Source organism: Anabrus simplex, chromosome 5 (genome assembly GCF_040414725.1).
Source record: "Anabrus simplex isolate iqAnaSimp1 chromosome 5, ASM4041472v1, whole genome shotgun sequence".
NCBI classification, from domain to species: Eukaryota; Metazoa; Arthropoda; class Insecta; order Orthoptera; family Tettigoniidae; genus Anabrus; species Anabrus simplex.
Window position 1 is genome coordinate 130,406,013 of NC_090269.1, and position 27,740 is coordinate 130,433,752.

A 27,740-nucleotide genomic window follows, 5' to 3' on the forward strand; every position below is an offset into this window, starting at 1 on the left:
TTGGAACTGAGCTATCACGTCCGCCGATTACGAAATAATTACCCGCACTTTTGACGGTGCTATTTGAAGTTCCAATCAGTCCCCGGGCATCTGACGAAACAGACAGGCCAACCTATACATAGAAATTACGCACACATCCGCGATTATGTCTTGCTACTACATGCTAGTGCTGCTGTTAGAATACAATAACCCCCTGCGGGTGGGGGACGCAGACGAAGAATACACCCACGGTATCCTCTGCCTGTCGTAAGAGGCGACTAAAAGGGGCGACCAAGGGATGATCAAATTAGCTGCTTGTTGTTGCTGATGCTTGTTGTTTAAAGGGGCCTAACACCGAAGGTCATCGGACCGATCAAATTAGAACCATGAAACTATTTGTGATTAGTACAACCACACGGGGAACACCATGGGTCGCCTTTACTTGCGCGTAGTACCACTATGTTGGGTACCAAATAGGTTTGTGATTAGTAGGAAACGTGGGCACGACGGCTTTTACAGTACCTGCGATTAGTAGCACTATATGAGCGACACCATGGGATGAAGGAACCCATGGTTCTGGCTTGCCTATGATTAGTACCCACTATATGATGAACACCACGGGATAGTACAAGTCCCTGTGGTTAGTACACTTAGGTGATGAACATCATAGGTTTGGTTGCCTGTCAAGGGCGCCGCAATGTGCGAAACACATTAGTTCTGTAATACTTGTGCGAATTTCATTATTTGTGAGTCGTACAACAATGTATGGAATACCGCGAGTCTACGCTACTCTTGATTAGTACCGCAACATGGGAAATATCATGGTTCTACTTTTCTAGCGATAAATACCATTATGAGGGCCGATGACCTGGATTTTGGACCCGTTTCGAGAACGAGCATATTCTAATCGATTCAGCAGCGTGCTATAGAAGCAGTCCCATGGTCCGTACTCCTATTGTTTTCTGCCAGCTTCTGTGGGTCGGATCCACTGATCGTTTTAACTTCATATCAATCCATCCATTCATTCTTCGTCCTCACGCTTTGTGTTAGGGACCTATGCCTACCCGGTATAGGTATAACCAGTTGATCACATAATAAACACTCACAACTGCTATAAAATAAACACTATATTACGAAAATACAATTTCACACATTACAGTCCGTCCGCCATACTTGTTTTTTTTTTCCAAAGATCACCATAACAACAGCCAAACACTCATAGTGTAAACATGACATACTCCCACCTTTTGATACCAATCAAAACACAATGTTTACAGACAGAGGCGAGAAGGTATTTTAACTCTTCTTCTACTCCTGGTGAAGTTGCGGCTGCCGAGACTTAATGTCTCAGGAACCGTATCACTGGGTAAGGCCATCTCCTCACTCCCACCTTCAACCTCCAATGGATAAAGGTGCCTCGTAGGACGGATGAGTTCTCCTGAGGATGTCTTCACTCGAACTACCCTGATCACTTTGTCTTTACCTGGAAATATAGCTGTCACTCTCCCCAGGGGCCAGTCGATTCTTCTCTTGTCATCACTACCAATGATGACCACATCTCCTACCTTCCAATGCCGATCAGGCTCCTTGCCCGATGGACAGCACAGAAGGCTACCCAGATATTCCAGTCGGAATCTTCTCCTCAGTTCATTCCTCAGCTGTTGAAGGTACTGAAATCTTCTTGAGAGACTGACCTGATCTAGTTTGTCTAAATCTGGAGTACCAACCATGGGAATGTCCTGAAGAAACATTGACGGAGTTAGAGGCACCAATTCATCACGACTTTCTGAAATGTAGGTGAGGGGTCTGGAGTTAATTACGGATTCACAATCAGCAATAACAGTCAACAGTTCCTCATATGTCAAGATAGCCTTGCCTAAAACACGCCTTAATAGTTTCTTGACCATTTGCACAATGCGCTCCCAGAATCCACCCCACCAAGGAGCTGAAGGAGGACTAAACTTCCACTCGATTCTAGTAACCGATGTTTCCGCACCTATTTTTTTCCAATCAATGTTGCCGAACAATTTGTTAGCCCCAGCAAAATTTGTCCCATTGTCACTATAAATCACACGAGGCCTGCCTCGTCGGGCTATGAAGCGCCTAAGGGCAAGTAAAAACCCTGTAGTCGACAAAGTCATTACTAGTTCAAAATGGACTGCTCTAACAACTGCACATGTGAATATCACAATCCAAGCCTTGTCTTTGGATTTTAGAAATAGTGGTCCGGCAAGATCGACTCCTACCACTTCAAATACACCTGCATCTCTTACACGATCTTCTGGAAGGGCTGGCGTTTCAGGAACTGATTTTTTCATTTCGAATCTTCTACATTGTATACATTTCCTGATGACTTTGCGAATTGTTCTTCTTCCCTTTGGTATCCAGTAGTGCTCCCGCAGTATGGCGAGTAGAATCTGAACACCAGCATGAGAAGCTCTCAAATGGTGTTCTCTGATTATCACCTCAGTCAGAGGGTGATTTGATGGCAATAAAACAGGTGTACGGAAATCGTATTCATCCTTCCTTTTTGTCTTAACCCTGACGAGGCCCAGCTGGTCTTTGAAAAGGCACAATGTTTGTTGGTTGTCCCTTTCAGTAAAGTTCTCTTCTTGAACAATTTTCAACAGTCGTCTCTCCGCCATTGAAATTTCCAAACAATCCAATTCAGAAGCAACATTCTGCTCTACGTCCTTTCTCGCATTGTTGATGAACCGCAGCATCCAGGCCACCATTCTGACGATTCTTGAATACTGAGAAAAGAATCTTAAATACCACTGCTTTCCCTGGGAGACAAGCATAGTAGTCGTAACAAGGCCTTTTTTTCTTTCTGCATTGACCTCCTCTTCATTAATTTCTACAATGCGCGATGGCCACCTGTTCTCTTCCAACTTTAACCAAGCGGGTCCCTCCCACCAACGAGAAGAAATCAGCTGCGAAGCAGAGCAACCTCTCGAAGGTAGGTCTGCTGGGTTGTCTGTGCCTGGTAGATGAAACCAACACTTAGGATTAGATAATAATCTAATTTCTTTCACTCTGTTAGTGACGAACACTCCCCAAGCTTCCTCTCTTCTTATCCAACATAGCACAGAAGAAGAGTCACTCCAATAGTACTCCGGGATGTCCGTCAGATTCAAACTTTCTTTCACAGAAAAAGCGAGACGTGAGCCTATAGTGCAGGCTAATAACTCCAGTCTCGGTATCGTTATTTTCTTTAAGGGGGCTACCCTTGATTTTGCTGCGACCAGTCGCACTTCAAACTCTTTTCCATTGAAAGATCTTAAAAAAATAACGGCTGCATAAGCCACTTGACTGGCATCACAAAATACATGCATACTCCATGACGATTTGTCCTCACAACTAGAAAATCTTCTAGGCACTTTAATTTCAGCAACAGAGGACAACTCCTTCAACCACTTATTGAATTTGATTTGGGTGTCTTCACTTAACGGACTATCCCAACTTACTTTCTCTCTCCAACTTTCCTGTAGTAAAATCTTAGGTACAATGGAAACCGGACACGTAAAACCAATTGGGTCAAAAATACTTTGAGTCATTGACAAAACTGTCCTCCTTGTGAGAACATCAGAGTCATTCAACTTCACCATTTTACATGACAAAAGATCAGCTACGGGGTCCCACAACAAACCCAAAACAGGTGTCACTTTAGGTACTTCATCCTCCAGAGTCAACCTGGTGTACTCCCACCCTCTTAGGTCAAATTTTCCTTGCAACAGTAGCTCCCTCGACTCATCCACAAATTGTTTAAGTTCTTCTTCTGTGTTCACGGAAGTGACGCAGTTGTCCACATACAGAGATGTTCTCAGTTTATCTGCGGTTTCACGGAAGCACGAATTGTTCTTTAAATGAAGATCCAATACCGCTCCAAGTAGAAACGGACTGCAGTTAACTCCAAAAACAACCCGTTTGTGGCGGTATATTTTAAGAGTTCCCTCAGCAAAATTCTCCCACCACAGGAATTTCAAAAAGTTTCGATCCCTTTCAGCGACTGCGATTTGAAGAAAGGCCTTCTTTATGTCTGAGATCACGCCAATCCTGTTTAAACGGAACCGGTTCAAAATAGATGGAATTACTTCTAATAGATTAGGTCCCTTCTCCAGACAGTCGTTGAGTGAAAGTCCTCCTTTCGATTTACATGAAGCATCAAACACCGGCCTCACTGCTGTAGTCGATCCTTCCTTAAAAACTCCTCTGTGTGGTATAAAGTACCCAGCATCCTGAGAGCTTTCTTGGCCAACTTCTTCAATTATCCCTTCATCTTGCCAGTCATGGAGCACCTGCTGGTACTTCTCGAAATTTTCTTCCTTGATTAAGCGGTGTGTTGTAGAAACCAGTCTTTTTAATGCAACATCCTTGTTGTCTGACAATAGCTGCTGATCTTCTTTCCATGGAAGCGCGACTTCATATCGTCCTTCCTCATCTATCTTAACATTTTCTTGGAAATGTTTCAATGTTGCCAATTCAATCTCCTTCTTCGACAACGTCTCGGTCGGATCACAAATTCCTATGCTTTCCAAGTTCCATAGTTCACCCAAAGAAGCCGTTCTCACAAACAGAGAGTTCACCATAGACACTGTGTTAGAGTTCTCAGTTGTCTTCCAGAGCTGTCCCATCACTGTCCAACCAAATGTGGTCCTAACAGCAACCAAACCAGACCTCAACTTGACTGTTTCCCCGGTCAATAAACTTCCCACGATGTCTGCACCAATGAGTAACTCAATCTCCGATGGCTCTGGACCATAATCAGAGAGCCAAATTTTCTTTTCTCTGATCTCATCCATCCAAGGACCCCCTTTTAAACGTGGGATTGTACCACAAATTACCTTTTGTCCCAGCACCTTAATGTTTTGAGAAATTGAATGGCGTAGGTTGACAATGGCTATCTCATACAGGTTATGATCGTTTGCACCGATTGAAGCACCCCCAAAAAGCTTGTGTTCAATTTTTTCAGTCTTTGATGGAATATACCCCATTTCCACGGCAGTTTTCTCCAATAGATAGGATCTCTGCGAGCCTGTATCCAGCAATGCCCGTACAGTTCTTTCTTTTCCTTGATGATTTAACCTAACCACAAGAGTTTGTAACAGTACTTCAGAAACATTACTGGTTTGGGTGTTAAGGGTTACAGTTGGGCCACCTGACAACTTTGAACCCCATTCTTGGTTCTTCTCATCACCCTTATAACCCCCTTTATTTACATCTAATTTGGGACACATAATAGCCTCATGTTTATCACTGCACACGAGACATTTTAGTTTCGTAATGCAATTAGCAGCCCTATGTCCCACCTTCAGACATGAAAAACAAGCTTTATTCTCTGACAACCTTTTATGTTTATCCCTTAAGTTCAATTCTTGAGCCAGATGACACCCTTTGCTGTCATGCGATTTATTACAGAAGACACACTCCAAACTGTTTCCTTTTCCAGCGAAAAGTACACTAGCAGTAGCTAAACCTTGCTCCTCCCGCTCCCGTTCTTTAATCTTAGCACTCCTCGATTTATTAGATAGTCCAAAACCAGCTTGAGCGAATGTAATTCTCTCTTCACTCTCTACTTCACCCTTCAGAAAACCAAGTAACGCGGTCAGTTTGTCAGCATGTCCATTATCCTGATCCGTTTTAGTCGTTGATGAACTCCTCATCCAGACACGTAATACTTCCTCAGGCAAGCAAGATTCTACTAACGGAAAGAGCATCGAGCCGTACTTATCTCGAGTAACGCCTATTGATTCTAAAGCTCTCAGCTGTGCTTCTAACTTGTCGTATAAGCTAGCAAGCATAGGCTTCTCCCTTGTCTGAGAAACATTTTTTACTACAAGACTTATGAGCTCCCTGACATAGAATTCGGTCAATAAATCTTCTCTTCCAAACCTACCCTTAAGGGATTCTACAGCCTTAGAGTAATTTTCAGCAGTGGGGGGGAAACTGCTAACTAAATCTCTAGCTCGGCTATCAACCTTCGTGGACTGGATTAGGTATTGAAATTTATCTTCATCCTCAATTTCAGAGTCCTCATGGATGCGCCGAAATTGTCCCCAAAATTCCAACCAATTCCTAACCTCTCCATCGAATTTCACGAGTTCTATCTTTGGTAATTTCAATTGCCTTTTGTTTTTACTCTCAGCTGATACAGTTGATCTACCTGACACTACTTCCAACACATTGGCATTATTAGCTTGTAACCACAGGGCATATTTTTGTCTTGCATCATCTAATTTGTCTCTAAAACTGTCTATAGATTCGTACTCACGGTCATACTCGTCGTCTCCTTCTCTTTCCAGCAACAAATCTAACACTTTTTCGTCCAACGGTGCCAGTTCCTTTCCTAACCTTTCCAATTTATTTATCAAGGATTGCAACGTGTCTTCATGAATGCCGTCTTGTATTTCTTGACTTAAATTTTGCAAGAGCAAATTGTACGTTTTCGTAAAAGTTGCTCTAACCGGCCTCCGAGCTTTCGTTACCTTCTCCATTTCAACACAATCTTCAAGTCGTGTAAATTAATACGTATCCTGGCAGGGTCGCCACAATTTGTTAGGGACCTATGCCTACCCGGTATAGGTATAACCAGTTGATCACATAATAAACACTCACAACTGCTATAAAATAAACACTATATTACGAAAATACAATTTCACACATTACAGTCCGTCCGCCATACTTGTTTTTTTTCCAAAGATCACCATAACAACAGCCAAACACTCATAGTGTAAACATGACACTTTGAATTCTGGTCACTGGAGGATTTTGGACTTTTAATTTGTCATCTCATTTCGTACCATTAGGGGCCGATGACCTCGATGTTAGGCCCTTTAAACATCAATCAATCAATCAATCAATCAATCAATCAATCAATCAATCAATCAATCAATCAATCAATCAATCAATCAATCAATCAATCAGAATACAATACTTTTTCATAACTTACCAAGGATGTACATAGTTTTGGCTTCTTTATGACAAAACGGCCCATCTTAAAAAATGTCACTAATATGGCACAAAATGAACTAACGTGCAGCTCACAATCCCTTCACAGTCTTCCCAATTCTGCAAGTTAAATACAGCACATCTGGCTGTGGCCCCCGTTATCTTGGTGGTCATGTTCTGGCCCCCTGCAGAGTAATCCCTTTGCTAAATGCCCTTCTCCTCATCTTTTGACTTTTGTCAACATGCAGTTATATTCCCAATACTGAGACTTCTACAGGGGAATATCCCCACACATCACAATGCTATGTGCTTTCCTTTCATTGAAGCTCCTTCAAGCAGTACCAACCATGTATGGCCCTACTGAGCCTTGCTAGTACAACCGTTTATATTTATAAGCTATAAAGATCACTTTTTGGGTTCTGTATTGAAGAATAAATTGACAAGAACCTTTTCAATACAATATATCAAGTAAATGTCATTACACAAGTCTTGGGACTAGTTTCAGCCACTTAGTGGCCATCTTCAGCCGAATAAAAAACTAATCATGTGATAACTAAAACATATGTATACCAGACGAAGACACTGTTTTGGGAAAATTATAACATTAAACTATATATAATAAAAAAATTAAGGTTATGATTTTCTTGTCAGAATATGATGTCTTAAAGTTGATTAAGGACCTCAGACAAGGAAGTAAATCTCTAATGTCTGATTTCGAACAAGCACTGACTTGCTGGAGGAAGCAGGCAGGCCATGTAAACCAAGGAGTGGATAGGGAACAAGCATTGACTTGCTGTAGGAAGCAGGCAATGTGAAGAAAGGAGTAGATAGGGAGAGGAGAGGAGGGAGCAAGCAAGGGAGAGAAAGGGGGAGGGGTGGGGAGGAAGGGTAGAAGAAGAGAAGGGGTGTCTAAGGTGGGGCTGAAGGATGCTATTTTTTTTTTTTTTTTTTTGCTAGGGGTTTTACGTCGCACCGACACAGATAGGTCTTATGGCGACGATGGGATAGGAAAGGCCTAGGAGTTGGAAGGAAGCGGCCGTGGCCTTGATTAAGGTACAGCCCCAGCATTTGCCTGGTGTGAAAATGGGAAACCACGGAAAACCATCTTCAGGGCTGCCGATAGTGGGATTCGAACCTACTATCTCCCGGATGCAAGCTCACAGCCGCGCGCCTCTACGCGCACGGCCAACTCGCCCGGTAGCTGAAGGATGAGGAAAGAAAGACTGCTGCTGAGAGGGGAATTCGAACAGATTATAAAAGAGAGAATTCTTGTTATCTGAGGCATGATTTCTAAAGATAGGAATTAAAACATCAAAAAATGTTTGATTTCTCTGATATTTCATTTACATTGAAGTTAGGACTGGAAAACTGTTCCAGATTGATAAAACAATTTTCTGTAATAATGAGCAGAGGGCCTTTTTGTATAAATTTGAGAATTTTCATGTCTTGTTTGAAGTTAGTGAATTTATGGTTAGTATCACCCATGCGCTGTCCCATAGCTAAAAATCTGTTATATTTCAGGGCATTAACATGTTTTAAGAATCTTATATGGAAGCTCCTACCTGTTTGACTGATATATGATGCGTTACAATCATAGCTGACTACAGTTACTGTAGATGGCTCTGGTTACAATTATTACAATTGAGTCTATAAACACCTGACTTGGTGAACTTATTGCTGTGATTAATAGAACTAGTGTTGGGTAGAATATCTGTGTTTCTGTTACAAGTTTTGAAGGCTATTTTGATGCCCTGCTTTTTAAATATGTGATTTGGTAGACTTGTTTATTATTAAATGTAAAAGTAGATAAAAAATTATTGTTGAAGGTTGGCGTTTTTTGATTATTAATGATGTTCTCTATAAGAGAGCTGTTGTAGCCATTAAACCCATTTATGCCCAGTGGGTTATTTGCGAAAGAAAAAGTTCTGCCGAGCATATTTTTTGTTGTTTCGCATTGGTAGCGCATTCTGTGTGTGTAGTAAGGTTGCCTGCACTGCCGTTTCTTGGTTGGAGCAGCTTTTCCGCCACAACGCAGATGCTGCTTGGCAGCTAGTTGAGTCAAGGTGGAACCTGCATCGTGCTCTCGCCGTTATTGGTTAGTAGAGTGGTTAAAAGTTTTAAAATGTAGTGTTCAGTGTGTCGATGTTGTTCGGGGATATCTGATGCATCTTTAAACGCCTTTACTATTTTAATATGTCAATTGAGTCTTATAATACACCATGAATAACATAGCGTGGGTCACAAACGACTTGCTGGGCACAAACCACAGAACAATAGTACTTTAGTGTATTTTTGCATTTAGATGCTAACAACGTAAGGGATTGGCAGAAAATGTTCTAAATTAGTGTTTTTGAAACAATATCAACCATTTGGAGCACATTAAAGTCATTTATTCATTAACTAATTAGCAAATTACAGTGTTTTTATACTTATTTAATCTTTTTCAGGCGAAAAAATTTAACCTCCGGTACTGCTGAAATTCTGTCAGAGCTTGAGGTATATCTGCCAGCAATATTCTTGGAATATCACTGGATGTTTATATCACTCCACCAGATGATACGGGTCCTATATCAGACGCCGATTTGGGCGACGAAGATGATTGCTGCATTCTGGACAAAATGAGTGGGTTACAACTAGGGGCTGAAGCACAAGTAGTTGTCTATGATGATGGCTCAGCTGCTCTGGAATCAGACAGTGATTTGAACAGTAGTAGTTCAGAGCCTGAGTCACCTGCAAAGAAAGAAAAATCAGCAAAGAAAAAGAAGCCACATCGACCTTGGGAAAAAGGAGATCTTCAATACGAACCTGTACCACCGCAAAGTATCACTTGTTCCACTGCTGCTTCTGTAAATGAAAATTTGCTCTGTTAGATTTTTGAGAAGTTTTTTGTACCAAAGATACTGTATTATAGATATGATTGTCAAGTACACTAACATTTACGCCGCTCAGAAAAACCAGTCCAATTTTCAGGTAGGCCTAGGTAACAACTGAAGAAGTTTACTGTGTATTAGGTGTCCTGTACTTAAGCGGCTATGTACCTGTCGCACGGAGACGGATGTTCTGGGAATTACCGTGACTCACACGGTAAGTGTGAGCCAGTCACTGCGAAGAAATCCTTTTGAAGATATTTTTCGCTTTTTTCATGTGTGTGACAATACCAACTTACCAAAAAATGACAAAATGGAAAAAATTCATGAATTTATGAATGCCTTGCACAAATCTTTCATTGAAAATGCACCCAATGAGAGAAACGTTTCTGTCGATGAGTATATGATCCTGTATTTTGGGTGCCATGGTCGCCGGCAGTTCATAAAGGGAAAGCCTATTAGATTTGGTTTTAAGGTATGGACTGCTGCTCAAAGACAAGGGTATGCAGGTAGATATTTATCAAGGTGCAAAAGCTAACAAAAAATGCTCTAAATATGTTGGCTTAGGGGAAAGCGTTGTTTTGAAATTCTGCAATGTTTTATCAAAGTTTTACCCCAGTGTATGCTTCTCTTTTTACTGCGATAACTTTTTTAATTGCCCAGAGTTTTTGTTGGAGTTAAAAAAGTGAGGAATGCAATGCACTGGCATGGTTCGGGCTAAATGGATGGAGGGCTACCCATTGCCAGACAAGAAGACGATAAATAAAAAAGAAAGGGGATACTTTGAAAGTGCAGTTTATAGAGAAGACCAAATAGTGGCTGTGAACAACGTTGTGAACTTCCTGTCAAACGAGCACGGTGTAGAACCTGTTGAAGAAGCTGGGCGGTACTCATTCGTGCAGAAAAAACCTGTGAAGATACCTCAACCACCTCTTGTTTCTAAGTACAACAAGAACACGGGAGGAGTAGATCAAATGGACACCAATATATCTACTTACCGCATGAACATAAGAGGCAAGAAATGGTATATGCCAATTCTGCTCTGGTTTCTCGACGTTGTGATGAGCAATGCTTGGATTTTGTCAAGATCTCACGACATGAAGCTTGACGCCGTGGCGTTCCGACGATTCATTGTGACCAGCTTGTTAGAGATGTATGGAACCCCTCCTCGCAATGTTAACATGCGTGCACCAGTGACTGAAGCCATGCGGGAAAGCCACGGTGGTCATCTTCTGGTGGGCAAACAGCCCCGGTGACGTCGTCGCGTCTGCAAAAGTAAAACTGTCCGACCATGCCAAAGATGTGCTGCTGCCTTACACTGCTATTGTTTTGGAGAATTCCACAAGAAGTAAAGTCATCATCATCATCGTTGACCAACTCCAGTTTCCCAGGTGTGGTATACGAGCCCCTTCCATTTTGTTCTATCCATGAACTATTCTTCGTTCACAATCCATTCCCAATTCTGACCTATCTCCTCTACATCCTTCTTCACTATGTCTGTCCATTTTTCTCTAGGTCTGCCCACTGGTCTCTTTCCCCTGATTTCTCTTTCATACTCCTTTCTTGCAGACCTGTTGGCACTCATTCTTTTCACATGACCAAACCAATTCAGTCTTGCCTTTTGGATCTTCTGGAGTAAGGAGTCTTCTAGTCCTATGTCTTCTCTGACTTTTTCATTCCTGATTTTATCCCTCCTGGTCTTCTGGATCATTGTGCGTAGGAACTTCATTTCTGCTGCTTGGAGTTTCGAGTTGTCCTTTCTTGTTAATGTAGCGGTTTCCAGGCTGTATGTGAGGATAGGGGTATAGTATGATTTATACAGTGTCATCTTGGTTTTGAGTGGTACTTGTTTATCCCATAGTAGCTGTCTTACTTGGAGGTAAAGTGCACTGTGTAAATGAGAACATAATTTGAGCTTCGTAGTTTTAGTAATTTTGACTGATTCAATTTTTTTTCACGCAAGGCAAAATGTTTTATAATAATGATGCCAAAGCCTGTTGTGCCATTTCAGAACTGAGTATTCAAAGGAATGTGTAATACTGACCAGGAAACTCGACTAACAGTCTATTTTATATTCTTAATGTTAAATGTTAATGTTCAATTTTGATACTCTTTATATTTTTAGGAAAGCTTCCTTCTTATGGCAGTACTAAGGGCGACTTTTTCTTAGCATTTTCTATGTGCTTTATAATACTTACCTTAGTACTTACCTCTGTCATAGATATGTCATTTTCATTTTTCAATAATAATGAGTCATAAAATGCACCAGTTGTTCTTCTTTTATCATAAAAAATATACCATGATGAACCCAAACATGAAAATAGCCAAAGCCCATGTTGGAGATATGCCCCTGGCGTCCATGCCCAGTGGGTCATTAAAGACTCATGCGATAATTTTTAAACAACAACAAAAAATTTTTAAACAATTTTTGGGGCGTTTTTGAAAATGAATAAACTGATTCCAGTAGTCAAAACTATAAAATTTGAAAAAAAAAACCAACTTGAGCATAAATGGGTTAAATTTAGCTATACTGCAAATGGTGTTTAATTTGTTTTTAAGTTCTTTTTTTGACAGCACATATGGTATACGTTCAAAAAAACACATTCCCATTTTTTAACTGTGTAGTAAGCAGTTTTGTCTATGCCGACGACTTTCTCCTAATGGAAGACTGTATTGACGGCCTGCAATACATACATACATACATACATACATACATACATACATACATACATACATACATACATTATCATTATAGACTGTTATGCCTTTCAGCGTTCAGTCTGCAAGCCTCTGAGAATTAACTAAATGTCGCCACAATCCTCGATTTGCAACTAGTGTTGTGGCCTCATTTAGTTCTATACCTCTTATCTTTAAATCACTAGAAACAGAGTCTAACCATCATCATCTTGGTATCCCTCTACTTCTCTTACCCTCCATAGTAGAGTCCATTATTCTCCTAGGTAACCTATCCTCCATTCGCCTCACATGACCTTTATCTCCACATTCTGAGTACCCTCCTGCCATTGTTCCCACCTGTTTGTACCAGCAATCATTCTTGCTACTTTCATGTCTGTTACTTCTAACTTATGAATAAGATATCCTGAGTCCACCCAGCTTTCACTCCCATAAAGCAAAGTTGGTCTGAAAACAGACCGATGTAAAGATAGTTTCATCTGGGAGCTGACTTACTTCTTACAGAACATTGCTGATCGCAACTGCGAGCTCACTGCATTTGCTTTACTACACCTTGATTCAATCTCACTTACTATATTACCATCCTGGGAGAACATACAACCTAAATACTTGAAATTATCAACCTGTCCTATCTTTGTATCACCAATGTGACATTTGATTCTGTTGAATTTCTTACCTACTGACATAAATTTAGTCTTCGAGAGGCTAATTTTTATACCATACTCATTGCACCTATTTTCAAGTTCCAAGATATTAGACTGCAGGCTTTCGGCACAGTCTGCCATTAAGACCAAGTCGTCAGCATAGGCCAGACTGCTTACTACATTTCCACCTAACTGAATCCCTCCCTGCCATTTTATACCTTTCAGCAGATGATCCATGTAAACTACGAACAGCAAACCCCTGTAAGTACCCTATACCAAGAACTCATTCTACTATCAATTCTCACTGAAGCCCAATTATCAACATAAATCCTTTGATTGATTTTAATAATCTACCTTTAATTCCATAGTCCCCCAGCATAGTGAACATCTTTTCCCTCGGTACCCTGTCATATGCTTTCTCTAGATCTACGAAACATAAACACAACTGCCTATTCTTCTCATAGCATTTTTCAATTACCTGGCGCATACTGAAAATCTGATCCTGACAGCCTCTCTGTGGTCTGAAATCACACTGGTTTTCATCCAACTTCCTCTCAACGACTGATCGCACCCTCCCTTCCAAGATGCCAGTGAATACTTTGCCTGGTATACTAATCAATGAGATACTTCGATAGTTGTTGCAATCCTTCCTGTTCCCTTGCTTATAGATAGGTGCAATTACTCCTTTTGTCCAATCTGAAGGTACCTTACCAACACTCCATGCTAATTTTACTACTCTATGAAGCCATTTCATCCCTGCCTTCCCACTATACTTCACCATTTCAGGTCTAATTTCATCTATTCCTGCTGCCTTATGACAATGGAGTTTTTTTTACCATCCTTTCCACTTCCTCAAGCATAATTTCACCAACATCATTTTCCTCCTCCCCATGGGCTTGGCTGCTTTCAACACTACCAGGATGATTTCCTTTTACATTGAGAAGATGTTCAAAATATTCCCTCCACCTCTCCAGTGATTCCCTGGGATCTATTATGTGTAAAATTAAATTCTTTCAAGGTCCACCTATTCAATACAATGACGTTTTATTGTGATTTAATCACATGTCAAATAGTCAAATGGTACTAGTTTCGGCATCTATGTGCCATCATCAGCTGTGAGTACAAATTAAAACAAGATATATATTCCTAAAACACCTAAAACACATTTTAACTCATTATAAAATAACATACAATTAATGTGGTGATACATGAAATACGATAAAATTATGATACAATTGGTGTGATATAAAATTCTTAAAATTTCGGCTGTTCGTTACACAATTCAGTCTGTGTGCATCCGGGATAAGTGAATTTTTTGCAGTTGTATGCTATGTGAATGACATTTGTTCCTTTAAATATTAGGTGGTTCCAGGGAAGTTTACTTTGATCATATAAGATCGTGATGTAATTAGAGATGAATTCCCACTTCAATTTGAACCTTGAGCTGCATGTAAACGTCTTGTTACACAGACGGAGCCGGACGAGTTCACCTGAATTACTCAAAACACTGTTCATTTCATTTTTCCCTCCCTTCCTAAGATTCTTTATTACTGTCCAGAAAGGTTTCCCTGCTGCTTGACCCAGCCTTTCCAGGTTATTACCAAAATCTTCCCATGACATCTTTTTGGATTCAACAACTATTTGTTTCGCTCTGTTTCTTTCATCTACGTACACATCCCTGTCTGCCTCTGCCCTTGTTTGGAGCCATTTCTGATAAGCCTTCTTTTTACGTTTACAGGCTGCTCTCACTTCATCATTCCACCAAGATGTTCGCCTTTTCCCATCTTTACACACAGTTGTTCCTAGGCATTCCCTTGCTGTTTCTACTACACCATTCCTGTATGCCACCCATTCACTTTCTATATCCTGAACCTGCTTACTGTCTACTGTTCGAAACTTCTCACTAATCATATCCATGTACTTCTGTCTAATTTCCTCGTCCTGCAGATTTTCTACCCTTATTCGTTTGCAGACAGATTTCACTTTCTCTACCCTAGGCCTAGAAATACTTAGTTCACTACAGATCAGATAGTGATCTGTATCATCGAAAAATCCGCGAAAAACTCGCACATTCCTAACAGATTTCCTGAATTCAAAGTCTGTTAAGATATAGTCTATTATGGATCTGGTACCCCTAGCCTCCCATGTGTAGTGGTGAATAGCCTTATGCTTGAAGAATGTATTCATAACAGCTAAACCCATACTAGCACAGAAGTCCAGCAAACGCTTCCCATTCCCATTAGCTTCCATATCTTCCCCACATTTACCAATCACCCTTTCGTATCCTTCAGTTCTAAACCCAATTCTCGCATTGAAATCACCCATTAGCACTATTCTATCCTTGCTGTTGACCCTGACCACGATGTCACTCGATGCTTCATAAAACTTGTCAACTTCATCCTCATCTGCACCCTCACATGGTGAATACACGGACACAATTCTTGTCCTAATTCCTCCAACTGACAAATCTACCCACATCATTCGCTCATTTACGTGCCTAACCGAAACTATGTTGCATGCAATGGTATTCGTGATAAAGAGCCCTACCCCAGACTCTGCCCTTCCCTTTCTAACACCAGTCAAGTACACTTTATAATCTCCTATCTCTTCCTCATTATCTCCCCTTACCTGAATATCACTTACTCCTAGCACATCCAGATGCATCCTCTTTGCTGACTCAGCCATAAGCCCCATTAATATTGATAGCTCCCCATCGAATTCCATTTTGTTCGCCAAGTTGTTCCCAAGGAGTCCCTCGCCTGTCAAATGGGAGTGGGACTCCATTACTCCCATAGGTCCGAGGCTTGCTTAAAATGTTCTGAGCTCGGTAAATTCATGAAGCAGGATGCTACCCTACTTGCACATAGTCCAAGTGAGGATCTCTCCTCTAACGGGTTATGGACCACCGGTGAATTGTATAGTCCTAGCCGCCTGAGCACAAGGAGGGCCACGACTCAGAATATGTCCGAAATGCCCACTCCCATTCCATAGCAACTGGTATCCCGACTCTCAGGACCACTTACTAGGCCACTCAGCCGTTGTCCATGGTTCACGAACTAGGACGGTGACTACAGTAACCCACAAACATGAACCAATATATTAGATTGGGAAAATCTGCAGCATACCATAGTATGGTACACCGCGCTTTTAGCATCCCGCTGTCGGTCAAACAGGTAGGAACTTCCATACAAGATACTTATAACATGTTAATGCCCTTAAATATAACAGATTTTTGGCCATACAAATTCTCAAAGTTATACAAAAAGGGCCCCTACTCAATATTACAGAAAATTGTCTTATCCATCTGGAACAGTTTTTCAATCCTACCTTCAATGTAAATGAAATATCAGAGAGATCAAACATTTTATTGACCTTTTAATTCTTATCTTTAGTAATCATACCTCAAATATAAAGAATTCTCTCTTTTATAATCTCTTCAAATTTCTCTCTCAGGAGCAGTCTTTCTTTCCCCATCCTTCAGCCCCACCTTTTTTTTTTTATTTTAACACTATTTGTTCGGGGCGTCAGCCTAGAAAGATCTTTTGCCCCTACTTGCAGCATATGTTATGAACCTGCGTGTAGTTGGAAATTGCGGAAGTGTAAAGTGCTAAATGTGAGGAAAGGAACGTTAAGGATGACACAAATACCCAGTCCCCAGGCCAGGGATATTAATCATTTACAATAAAAAATCCCTGACCCGGCCGCGAATCGAACCTGGGGCCGCCGGGTGACAGGCGGGCACCTTGCCCCCTACACCGCGGGGCCGGACCAGCCCCACCTTAAGACACCCCTTCTCTCCTCCCCTCCCTCCCCCTTTCCCTCCTCTCTTCTCCCTATCTACTCCTTTCTTCACATTGACTGCTTCCTACAGCAAGCCAATGCTTGTTCCCTATCCACTCCTTTGGTTACATGGCCTGCCTGCTTCCTCCAGCAAGTCAGTGCTTGTTCGAAATCAGACATTAGAGATTTACTTCTTTGCCTCAGGTCCTAAATCAACTTTAAGATATCATATTGTGACAAGAAGATCATAACCTTAATTTTTGTATTATATATAGTTTAATGTTATAATTATTCCTAAACCAGTGTCTTTGTCTGGTATACATATGTTTTAGTTATCACATGAACGACAGGAAGCATGACCAACAAATGGCAAATAAGTTAATATGGGAAGGGCAGCTGATTCAGAAAGTGATGGAAACAACTAGAGGAAAGAACATCCTGGATGTGGTGCTGGGTGCTGGTAAAACCAGATGAGCTCTGTAGAGAAACCAAAGTAATAGATGGTATTAGTGATCATGAAGCTGTTTTTGCTGTAGTTAAAAAAATAAATGTATAAGATAGGAAGGTATTAAAATTAGGACTATTAGGCAGTACCATATGGCTGATAAAACAGGCGTGAGGCAGTTTTAAGAAAGTAACTATGATCGGTGGAAAAAGGTAAATAAAAATCTAAACAGACTCTGGGATGGGTTTAAAGCAGTTGTTGGGGAATATGAAAATAGGTTTACCTTTAAAGGTGGTAAGAAATGATAAAGATCCACTATATTATAACAGAGAAGTAAAGAGACTAAGAAGGAGGTGCAGGTTGGAAAGAAATAGAGTTAGAAATGGCTGTGAAAATAACGAGATATTGAAGTAATTTACTAGGAAAGTGAATCTACCAAAGAAGTCGGCTAAGGATAACATGATGGCAAGCATAATGGGTGGTCATACAAATTTTAGTGAAAAATGGAAGAGTATGTATAGGTACTTTAAGGCAGAAATACAAAGTAGGTTCCAAAAGGACATTCCAGGATTTTGTTAACAATCACTTCTACTCCAGTTTTTGCCTCACCTCCTCCACTCCAGTATAGAGTGTATCCTCTACTCATCCTCTTCACTCCCTTTCCCCTCCACTTGACCTCACTCAGTCCCATCGTTGTAACATTCTTTATCTCCATAAAATCAACAAATTCTTTTGGATGTCTCGCAAGTCACCTAATCTTCATCCGAATACATAAATGCTATAAAAATGTCTTGCAACCTGACCGCAGTAAGATCGGTACCTGGCAGAACTTTCAGCTCAACCCGTTGCCGCTAAAATGGTTGCATTGAGACCAAAATACTTGGACATGTGCTGGAGTTCTGCAGGAGCACCGAATTACTGCAGAACAATAGTCACCATCGAGTAAGGACATTAGTTGTTCAAGGCTTGAGGTAGCGTGGATGGGAGGTGTATGAAGAAGTTCACTGCATCTCTACCAATGACACAACAAGAAGAGTGGACATCATAGCTATCCATAAGGAAGAAAATAAAGCGATGGTGTTAGATCCTACCATTCGCTTCGAGAGGGACCTGCAACAAGCCCAGGATATTAATCTGGAAAAACAAGCAATTTATACACCATGTCTGCCATAATATTCCTCTTGGTCAATGGATTGTCAGAGGTTTCCTATTTGGATCCAGAGGTACCCTGCTGAATAAAACAGCAACTATCCTTCAAAATTTAAAAATTCCTTTTTGCGACATAGAGAAAATCTTATTACAGATCATAAGAGATTCTCTGCAAATTATAGTTTCATTTATACTTAAAATCGTAATTTCCACAAAAGATACAATTTCAATAATATTATAATTACATATTGTAAATTATGTATTCCAGACCTTTAGGGTCACCCTCACTGAAGGATGGATGATTTAAATTTTAATAAATATTACTACTACTATTCCACCTTCATAATATTAATTGCTGGTTGGCCACTTACCACAGTTTCCCCAGCACAAGAACTGTTCATCGCTTTTAGTAGGGTATGCCCTAACCTTCTCTGAGGCTGATAATTACCTCCACTCATTGTAGGCTATTGTTGCTATGGGGTCGCCACTCCCAAAGGTATTTTAGAGCTTCATTCATTCATTTATTTAGCTTCCATAGACTGTACAATTACATATTTTGAAATATGCCAACAGTATAGGAGTTGTCAAGTGATTTCCTAATACTAACAATAATATATGCACAACAATGAACATTTTGAAAAAGAAGAAGAACAGAAACACCACATACCTCAATGTTAGGACAGCACATCTTAATTTTTTAAAATAATATTAATAACCAATATTTACAAGACAAAATAAAAATATATTGGTGTGGTGTTAATAATGTAAACATAGTCAATGTGACATTAACATATTTTTAAGGCTATATACCAGATTACAAGTTAATAAGTAGTAGCATCATTACCAGCACTTCATCATGTATTCTTCTGTACTGTAGAAGCAGCTACTCAGCAGGAGATTTTTTAAAGCTGTGGTAAATGAACTGACGGGACTAATATCTTTAATCGTATTTGGAAGCTTATTATACAATCTGATTCCAACAGAGTCTACATGTCTCAAGGCAATGGTTTTACTCTTGTGTTCGATAAAAATATTATTTCTTGTTCGCGTCTGGTAATTGTGATTGTCAAAATTCTTTCTGAAGTGATCAATATTTTTTTTCACGTGTAGAATGCATTGCATGATGTATATACTTGGTACTGGGAGTATCCTTAGTCTCTTAAATAATGGTCTGCAATGATCTAACCTGTTACGTCTCAGTATAATTCTGATAGCTCGTTTCTGTATTCGAAAAATAACATCAAGATTTGATTTGTAACAGCCCCAGAGACCAATAGCATAAGTGATGACTGAATGGAAATATCCAAAATATGCCATTCTAACATATTCTTCACTACAACTATTAGACAAAATCCTTAAGGCAAAACAAACAGAACTCAGAGACTTCCCTATTTTTTTTATATGACAATCCCATCTTAATTTTTCATCTATATGGACACCTAAAAATTTTGTGGTCAACGTATTTTCAATTGCATTTGCATTTAATATAAGGTTGTGTTTTTTTGCAGTTTTGTCATGGTAGTTAGATGCCTTGAATTCCATGTATTGGGTCTTTTTAAAGTTCAATGTTAATTTGTTTTTCCTGAACCATGATTCTAACCTAGACAGGACTGTATTTGCTGTAGTTTCTATAGACGTAGGGTCAGGATTATTAATAATTATGTTTGTATCATCAGCATACTGAACTGCTGTTTCTACTTGATTGTTGTGAGGAAGGTCATTCACATAGATCAAGAAAAGAACAGGCCCCAAAATACTACCCTGCGGAATACCTAAGTCTATGCTTTTTACCTGAGAGTGATATGTCTCATTATGCCCTTTACTGTTACAATGTGTAATTTCAACAAACTGGGATCGTTTATTCAGGTATGATCTAAACCAGTCATTAACAATTCCTCTGACTCCAATCTGATATAATTTGTGCAACAATATTTCATGATCAACAGTATCAAATGCCTTTGAAAGGTCAAGAAATAGTCCTATCACAGTTTCATCATTGTCAAGAGCATTTACAACCAACTGTGTAAAATGTGATAAAGCAGACAAAGTACTTCTGCCAGCTCTGAACCCATGTTGTGCATTATTTAACAAGTTATATTTGATTAAAAATTTAGTAAGCCGATCTTTCATAGCACATTCAAATATTTTTGAAATAACAGTAAGTATTGATATTGGTCTGTAGTTATGTAAATCGTGTAAGTTTCCACTTTTAAAGACTGGGATAACTTTAGCTATTTTTAGGAGATTAGGAAACTGACCACTAGAAAATGATTCATTGATGAGATAAGTTAAAGGCTGTACCAGATAGGGAGCACATTTTTTAATGAGTTTTGTGGGAACTTCATCTACACCTGTGAAAGTTTTGTTCTTCAAAGATTGTATGATTTTAAAAACTTCCAGTTCTGTTACTGGAGTTAACTGCATAGAGTTTTGCACAAAGGTTGGGAGTTCTGGTAATACATCTGATTTATTTGCATTTTCAAGTTTGTATGGTAGGGATAGAAAGAAATCATTTATATAATTAGCCAAATGATGAGGGTCATTCATTTGTATTCCCTTATCATTTTTTATGGCAGCAACTTTATTTCCAACTGCATGTCTGTTGGTTTCTCCCTTGATTACCTTCCATATGGTTCGTGATTTATTGCACGACTCTTTAACTTTCTTGTTATTGTGCATTATCTTAGCCATCCTAAGAACTCTTCAATAGACTGATTTGTAGTTTTTAACATACTTACAAAAAACCTGGTCACAACTCTGCTGTGCTAATCTACTTAGTAATTTACATTTTTGACTTGAGATCCGTATACCCTTCGTGATCCATGGCTTTTTTGAAGATTCATTAATTACTGCAAGTTTTTTTGGAAAATGTAATTCAAATTCTGTTAAAAAAATGCTTAAAAAGGTTCTATACTTTTGGTCAATGCTAAGACCGAATGTTATTGGAGTCCAGGTCTGAAGTTTAAGGCTTTCAATGAAACTGCCACATGCAGCTGCAGAGAAAAAACGAGTTAATTGTGCTTGCTTTATTTTGGTTGAATGCTTGCTAGCATTCTCAAATTCTAGTTGTAAAATTTGAGCATGATGATCTGATAATCCAAAATTTATATTGGATGCTTGCATTTTAGAACAATGGAAATTAATACAAATGTTGTCTATCGTTGTAGCTGAGGTGGCAGTTACCCGAGTGGGTGTAAAAATTAAGTGTTTTAGATTACAGCTTTGAAGAACATGCAGTAGTTGTGATGTTGATGGAAGGTTTTCTTCAGCAAAATCTATGTTAAAATCACCACAAAGTATTACTTCTGCGCTGCTATTCCTACCGAAAATGTTATGAAGGACTTGATCTAATTTTTCTAAGAAAATCTCTACATCAGCATCCGGTGAACGGTACACGGTTAACAGAATTACCCTTTTACCATAGGGAAGCTTAAATTCCACTGAAGTTAGTTCAAAATCTAATTCAGAATTATGCACTTCAAGATCCTTCCTTTCTTTACATTCAATTCCTGACTTAGCAAAAATACAAACTCCCCCATGCTCTTTATTAACCCGACTGTAATTACTTGCCAAATAATAACCTTCAATATTAATAAGTTCAAGTTCATCATTATTACACCAATGTTCATCTAAACAGATAAACATAACATCCTGTATTGAATTTAAAATTACTTGTAATTCTAAAATTTTATTTTTAAGACATTGAATGTTCTGATGAAATATTTTGAACCGCCTATTCCTACCCTCCAAGTCATTACCGGTATTTAATTCTGGACCCACATTTTCGATTGAAATGTTATTGGGTCCAGAATCTAACACACGTTTCCCGGACTAGGTAGTTCTAGGACAGTCTTTTCCTGATCTTTACTTGTAATGATGTTACTTATTAACTTGCTTACATATTGCTTCCCAAGTCCATTCAAGTGCATGCCATGCCTCGTATGAGATGTTCGGTTTAATTTACTAATGTCTAACAGTGTAACATTTTTGAAATGACTACATATTTGCCTGAATTTCTCATTTGTGTCCTTGACAGCTTTATTCACAATTGACCAGTCTGTTAAATCATGTCTATGGGGTACGTTTGTCACTATCACATTTGTATGGGTCAGCTTACCTAGAGTCCTTTTCAGAATACTTGCAGCCTGATGGCCTTCATTTCTTGCTACATCGTTGGTTCCACCGACAATAACTATGACGTCGTTTGACGAGAGTTTATCAGAATTTCTCAAGAGGGGTTTCACTACTTCTGAAAAGGGGGCACCTGGTTGAATAACACCTGTCACTTCACTGTCGGCTTGCAACTCTGCTATATTTGCTGAAAGGCCGCGACCGTGACTATCACCAAACAGTTTCACTTTCTTCTCCTTCCTTACTTTCTTGATCACGTTATCGGCATGAATTCGGCGTTTTTTCGTCGGTGAAATCGCATCTCGGGAGAAAGAAGTGCTTCCTTGCTCTTCCCGAACTTCGTGTAAAACGCTGAATTTGTTCGTTACTGTAGGTTGATTTCCAGATGAATTAGGCCTAGTTAGCGACACTTTCCTGTGCCGCGACGTAACCTCACTCCACGACGCGCCAACACCATCGCATTTTTTTAGTTTTTCCACATCTTCAATCAGATTTGTCTTTTCAGATCGTAACTTTTTAATTACAAGGTTTGCTTCTACCAAATCCTTATGTAGCACTTCTATTATTTTGTGTAGTGATTCAACAGTTTCATGGACAGATGAAGGCGTCATTTTAGGCCTACACACACACTCGCGTTCGTAGATATTACCGGTACAAATGTTCTTTTCTGGAGATAAAGAGTGATTACTTTCACTACTGAGAATACCTTGACTGTTCTTCTCACCATCTGTAACATTTTCTGTACATCTTACAGCACATTTCACTTCGTTTTCTGACAAAAACCGGGAACACTCATTACTAGCTTGCACAGCCGACGCCATCAAGATAGTTATTAGCAATTATTAAGGACATCCCTTACATGGGGAACAGACGCCCTTGTAGCTACCCATAACATGGGAAACAAACTCATACTATTCCTCAAGTACTAGACTCTCCTCTTCTGCAATCTACACAGTTCCAAACTCCATCTTCCCTGCTGTAGATTCTGTTGAGATCCTTGCTCGTAACTCTGAGCTTGGACCCTTACCAGATGCTACAAACTGGGTTCAGTGTGCTCTGGGACTCTCACAGACAGGGTGTGCTACCATATTCTGACTAACCACCCAATGAAGAAAGAAAAAAAAAAAAAAAAAAAGATAATTGAATTTTTTGCATGTGCAATATATACAGAAAATGTCCTCTCTTTGCTTGAAAGGAGAAATTTTTAAGTTCTGTAAATGGAACAAAAAAATATATACTGCATTAATTTTACCTGGTGATTGCATATCAAATCAAAGTATACATTCAAAAAAATCTTTTCATTGCAATTTTAAGTTATTTTATTGCAGACTAGCGATGCAGTAGCTAAATGAACTTAAGGGAAGTTGTATACTCAATGTACATGTGTTAGTTTTATAACATACCTACCTAACTTTGTGATAAATGGAAAGGAAATACAAATAATTCTGGCAATACATTATATGATATAGATAAGGAAAGTGTTGTTACAAACAAATAATACATACTTTATCAACAAATGCAATAATGAGCTTGGCCTACAGGTACTTAATCCTGTACCTACCTTAACCTAATCATAATCAGGAATATCAAAAGTGGATCCTCTTTTTCTTCTTCTTGCACGGGACTACATGCATTGGAAGCAAGGTTTCTGTAGTATGCATGATACACAGGGGGTATGTAATCTAATAAGTCTAAAATATCCATGATTTTGGCTGGAAGTACAGGCCTAGGTCTGTCGTACTTGCATGGTAGGTGTTCAATACCGAATGATGGTCTACCAGGTACTTTCTTTCTGAGATCTACAGAATCATACTCTTTAATAGAAGAGTATGAGTACTTGAAAAGTAACCTAAATGGATCCTCTTTACTGATTTTACAACATGCTTAATAATACCTTTGTTTCGAATCAGAGACTGTTCTTTTCGTTATATTATCCAGTAAAGACGAAGCAGTGATAAACATGTCACGTGTCATGTTTACCACAGCAAATGGCTTCTTAACCCTAGTCTTCCTAACAAGTTCCATCCATTGATCTGGAATGTAAATTGATGACACTTGCCTCTTTTTCTTCTCTATAAGGCCAAAGTCTCTGTCGCATGGTAAATACGTGTGACCCGGCACTAAATAGCCTATTTATGTTCTATTATATTAAATCTTCCAGTCTGGACTAAAAACATCCAAAAGCTAACTAAAGAAAAGTTCTTGTTTTGACCAAAACAAGAATCAGAATATACTATCAGGTGGTTAACATTATCAGGAATGGAAGTCATTACATAATGCCGAAGGCATGAGATTATATCATCGGCCCCCTTTCTTGCTACATCCTCAGATGGGGATTAGCCCATTTTTGCATTCTGACAAAGGCTCTCAGGTTAAACACTCAAATTTTCATCCATTGTATTTACTCTAAACAATTCCTGCTGATGTTAACACATGTAGGAATAGTTACTATTCATGTTACCCAATAGACAGCAGCACCTAACTTACTTTTTAAAATTTTTTTTCCTTCTTTTTTTCTTGCTATTTGCTTTACGTCGCCTGGTGTGAAAATGGGAAGCTATGGAAAACCATTTTCAAGGCTGCCGGCAGTGGGGTTTGAACCCACTATCTCCCGGATGCAAGCTCACAGCTGTGCAACCCTAACCACACGGCCAACTTCCCGTTTTTGTTTTTTAATTTTAATTTTGACGGTTAGACCATTTTTGCGAGTATGTCTTCAAATGCAAACAATTCCACTCTTCTTATGAGGCAGGCACATGATACTGTTCTTCTTAACCCTCAACCAAATTATACAATCCCAGTGAAAGAGGCACAGACGTTCACTGTCAGATGGCTGAAAAAAGAAATCCTCCTGTCAATGCCAGTTTTGTTATACCTTAACTAGATTTTATCTTTGCCATAAGAGGGTTAAAGAACTTCAAACTCTTCTCTTCAGTAACTGGGACATTTATGACAGGAAAAAAAAAAAAATTGAAAGAGAAATTCTTGTTTGTAATCCTTCTTTCCATTTCCTCAGTGCAGTTGCCAAAAGTAAAAGCCCTATAGAAAACTCTGCTGACAGCAATTGTAATTTTGATGAGGAAACAACGAAGTAGTCAGTTTCTTTAAAAATTATCTGATGGTGATGGCAGTGCTTAAAGCAGCAAAGCGATGAAGTTCTGGATGTAGTAATAGTTATTTCAAAGGGTAGCCACTCCAAAGATTAAAAGGGAAAACATTTCAGACTACTTATAGGATCAAAAATTTGATAAATTCATATGATTAATTCCCACCAAGAAGACTGATATATGTATGAAAAATTAAAACATAATCATGACCTAGTAAAATCAACATTGGAATGCAAATGCTAATAATTATTTTAAGGATTTGTTCCATTGTCAATTGAGAATGCATTCTTCTTCTTTAAATTTTATGACCGCTTAGGATCACTTTAGTTAGTTCATTGTCCAAGTCTCTTTGAAGAAGCTGTTCGGGCCTTATGGTCCTCTCAGTACTTTTTCATATGTTCCAAACTTTGTGCCCTTTTTGGTGTTGAAAATACTTGTGTTGTGAGTTTTTTTCTTGTATGTGTGAAGGGGATGTTTGTGTCCTAGATTGTTTTGTTTAATCTTATCTGTCAGTTTTCATCTTCTTCTTATTAATAATTATATATCACCACAACTGCCATAGGTTGCCATGAAACTTTCACTATTGAGAAACGTTCATGTTCTTTGAAAATATAAAATCTAGTAGATGTAAGTCATATCTGTAAGAATATACGGTTTTCTTGTGTCAAAGAAAAGTAAGCCTTCCTTCGCCTAAAACAGTAGAAACAATATGAGAACTTCCAACAATTTTCATATGATCATGTGAATGTTTCCATGGTTCTGACTTGTTCTCAACACTTATTGTTGGCATGGTCTCCTACTTATATTGCCTCATAGCCTTCCTGTGGACTTTGTTTTTATGTCATGACATATGTGATCCTTTACAAGCATTTGCTTTACGAAGTATGGTCCATAGACATGTCCCCTTGAAGCCTATCAGAAATCTACATTTTAATCCTCAATTGTATGAAGATTTAGAGCAAAGGAGAGATGTATTTGGTGACCCTGTTAATTTAAAACATTTTGAAACCAGTCCACATCTCTCAAGAAAAATGGTGAATATTCCAAGGCAGCAAGCTAGGAATGTTAATTTCAGGAATAATGGCCTCAGGCGATCTCAAAAGTCTGCAACCGACTACATTGCAATGGAAGTACTTTCACCTCCAAGAGAAAGTCATTATGGAAATAAAGACAAAAGTAATGATGATAAGAATAATGCAAAATCTAAATTTGTCTCTTCAAAGGCTGAGGAAAATAACAGGTACCCAGAAGGTAAGTTTCATTCTGGAAGCAGTGACAGAGTATCAAACTCCATGTTTGCCACAAGTCAAAATAATGCCATGTACAATAGACTTACAAGCAACAGCAATACAGCAATTGATTTTCCATTGGATCACTATTCCATTCGTATTACACCTCCAGATGGAACAAGCAATCTAAGTAAGGTTCAGACGAAATTTCCTGAGCCTATAACTAGTAACCATGCTTCAAAATTTTCACCAAACTCATTTCGTTCCCTTGAACACGAAATTAGGAAGTATAATGAAAATGTAGAGACAAATTCTAATTTTCCACCATCTAGTCAAAAAAATTCATTCTCCAGTATATATGGAATAAATCCTTTCAAAAAAGAGCGATATGGGGACAGTGACAGACTAGACAATTTTGATTCTATCCTAGCTAATGAATACAATGGAGTGAAAGATGTCTACAGTGATAGTTACATACCATCTTATCAAGACCACGCTGATTCAAAGACAATTGTTATTGCCCCAAAGAAGCACAGTTATATAGGTATTTTTGACAAAAATCCTCATGTTTCCTATTACAATAAAATTCCTGATAAGACATGTGAAGTTACAAGTCAAGTAGGTGATCAACAGGATTATTCATATAAAACCACTCAGACTTCATCTCCCATTAGGGAAGAATCAAAGATAAAAGATGATATCGTCATTGCTGTAGAATCAGCTTTACAAAGAATGTTTGCCAAGGTATCAACTCTAGAACCAAGAAC

The 27,740-nt window shown here is 39.0% G+C and overlaps 1 long non-coding RNA gene across 1 annotated transcript in view; it reads left to right on the forward strand.

Moving 5' to 3' along the window:
- The first annotated feature begins 8,975 nt into the window (after nucleotides 1-8,975).
- LOC136873841 (uncharacterized) overlaps nucleotides 8,976-27,740 on the forward strand; it is a 56,052-nt gene continuing 37,287 nt past the window's right edge. Inside the window, exon 1 of the long non-coding RNA XR_010860179.2 lies at nucleotides 8,976-9,022. This is a non-coding gene — a long non-coding RNA (uncharacterized lncRNA). The remainder of the gene's footprint in view (nucleotides 9,023-27,740) is intronic.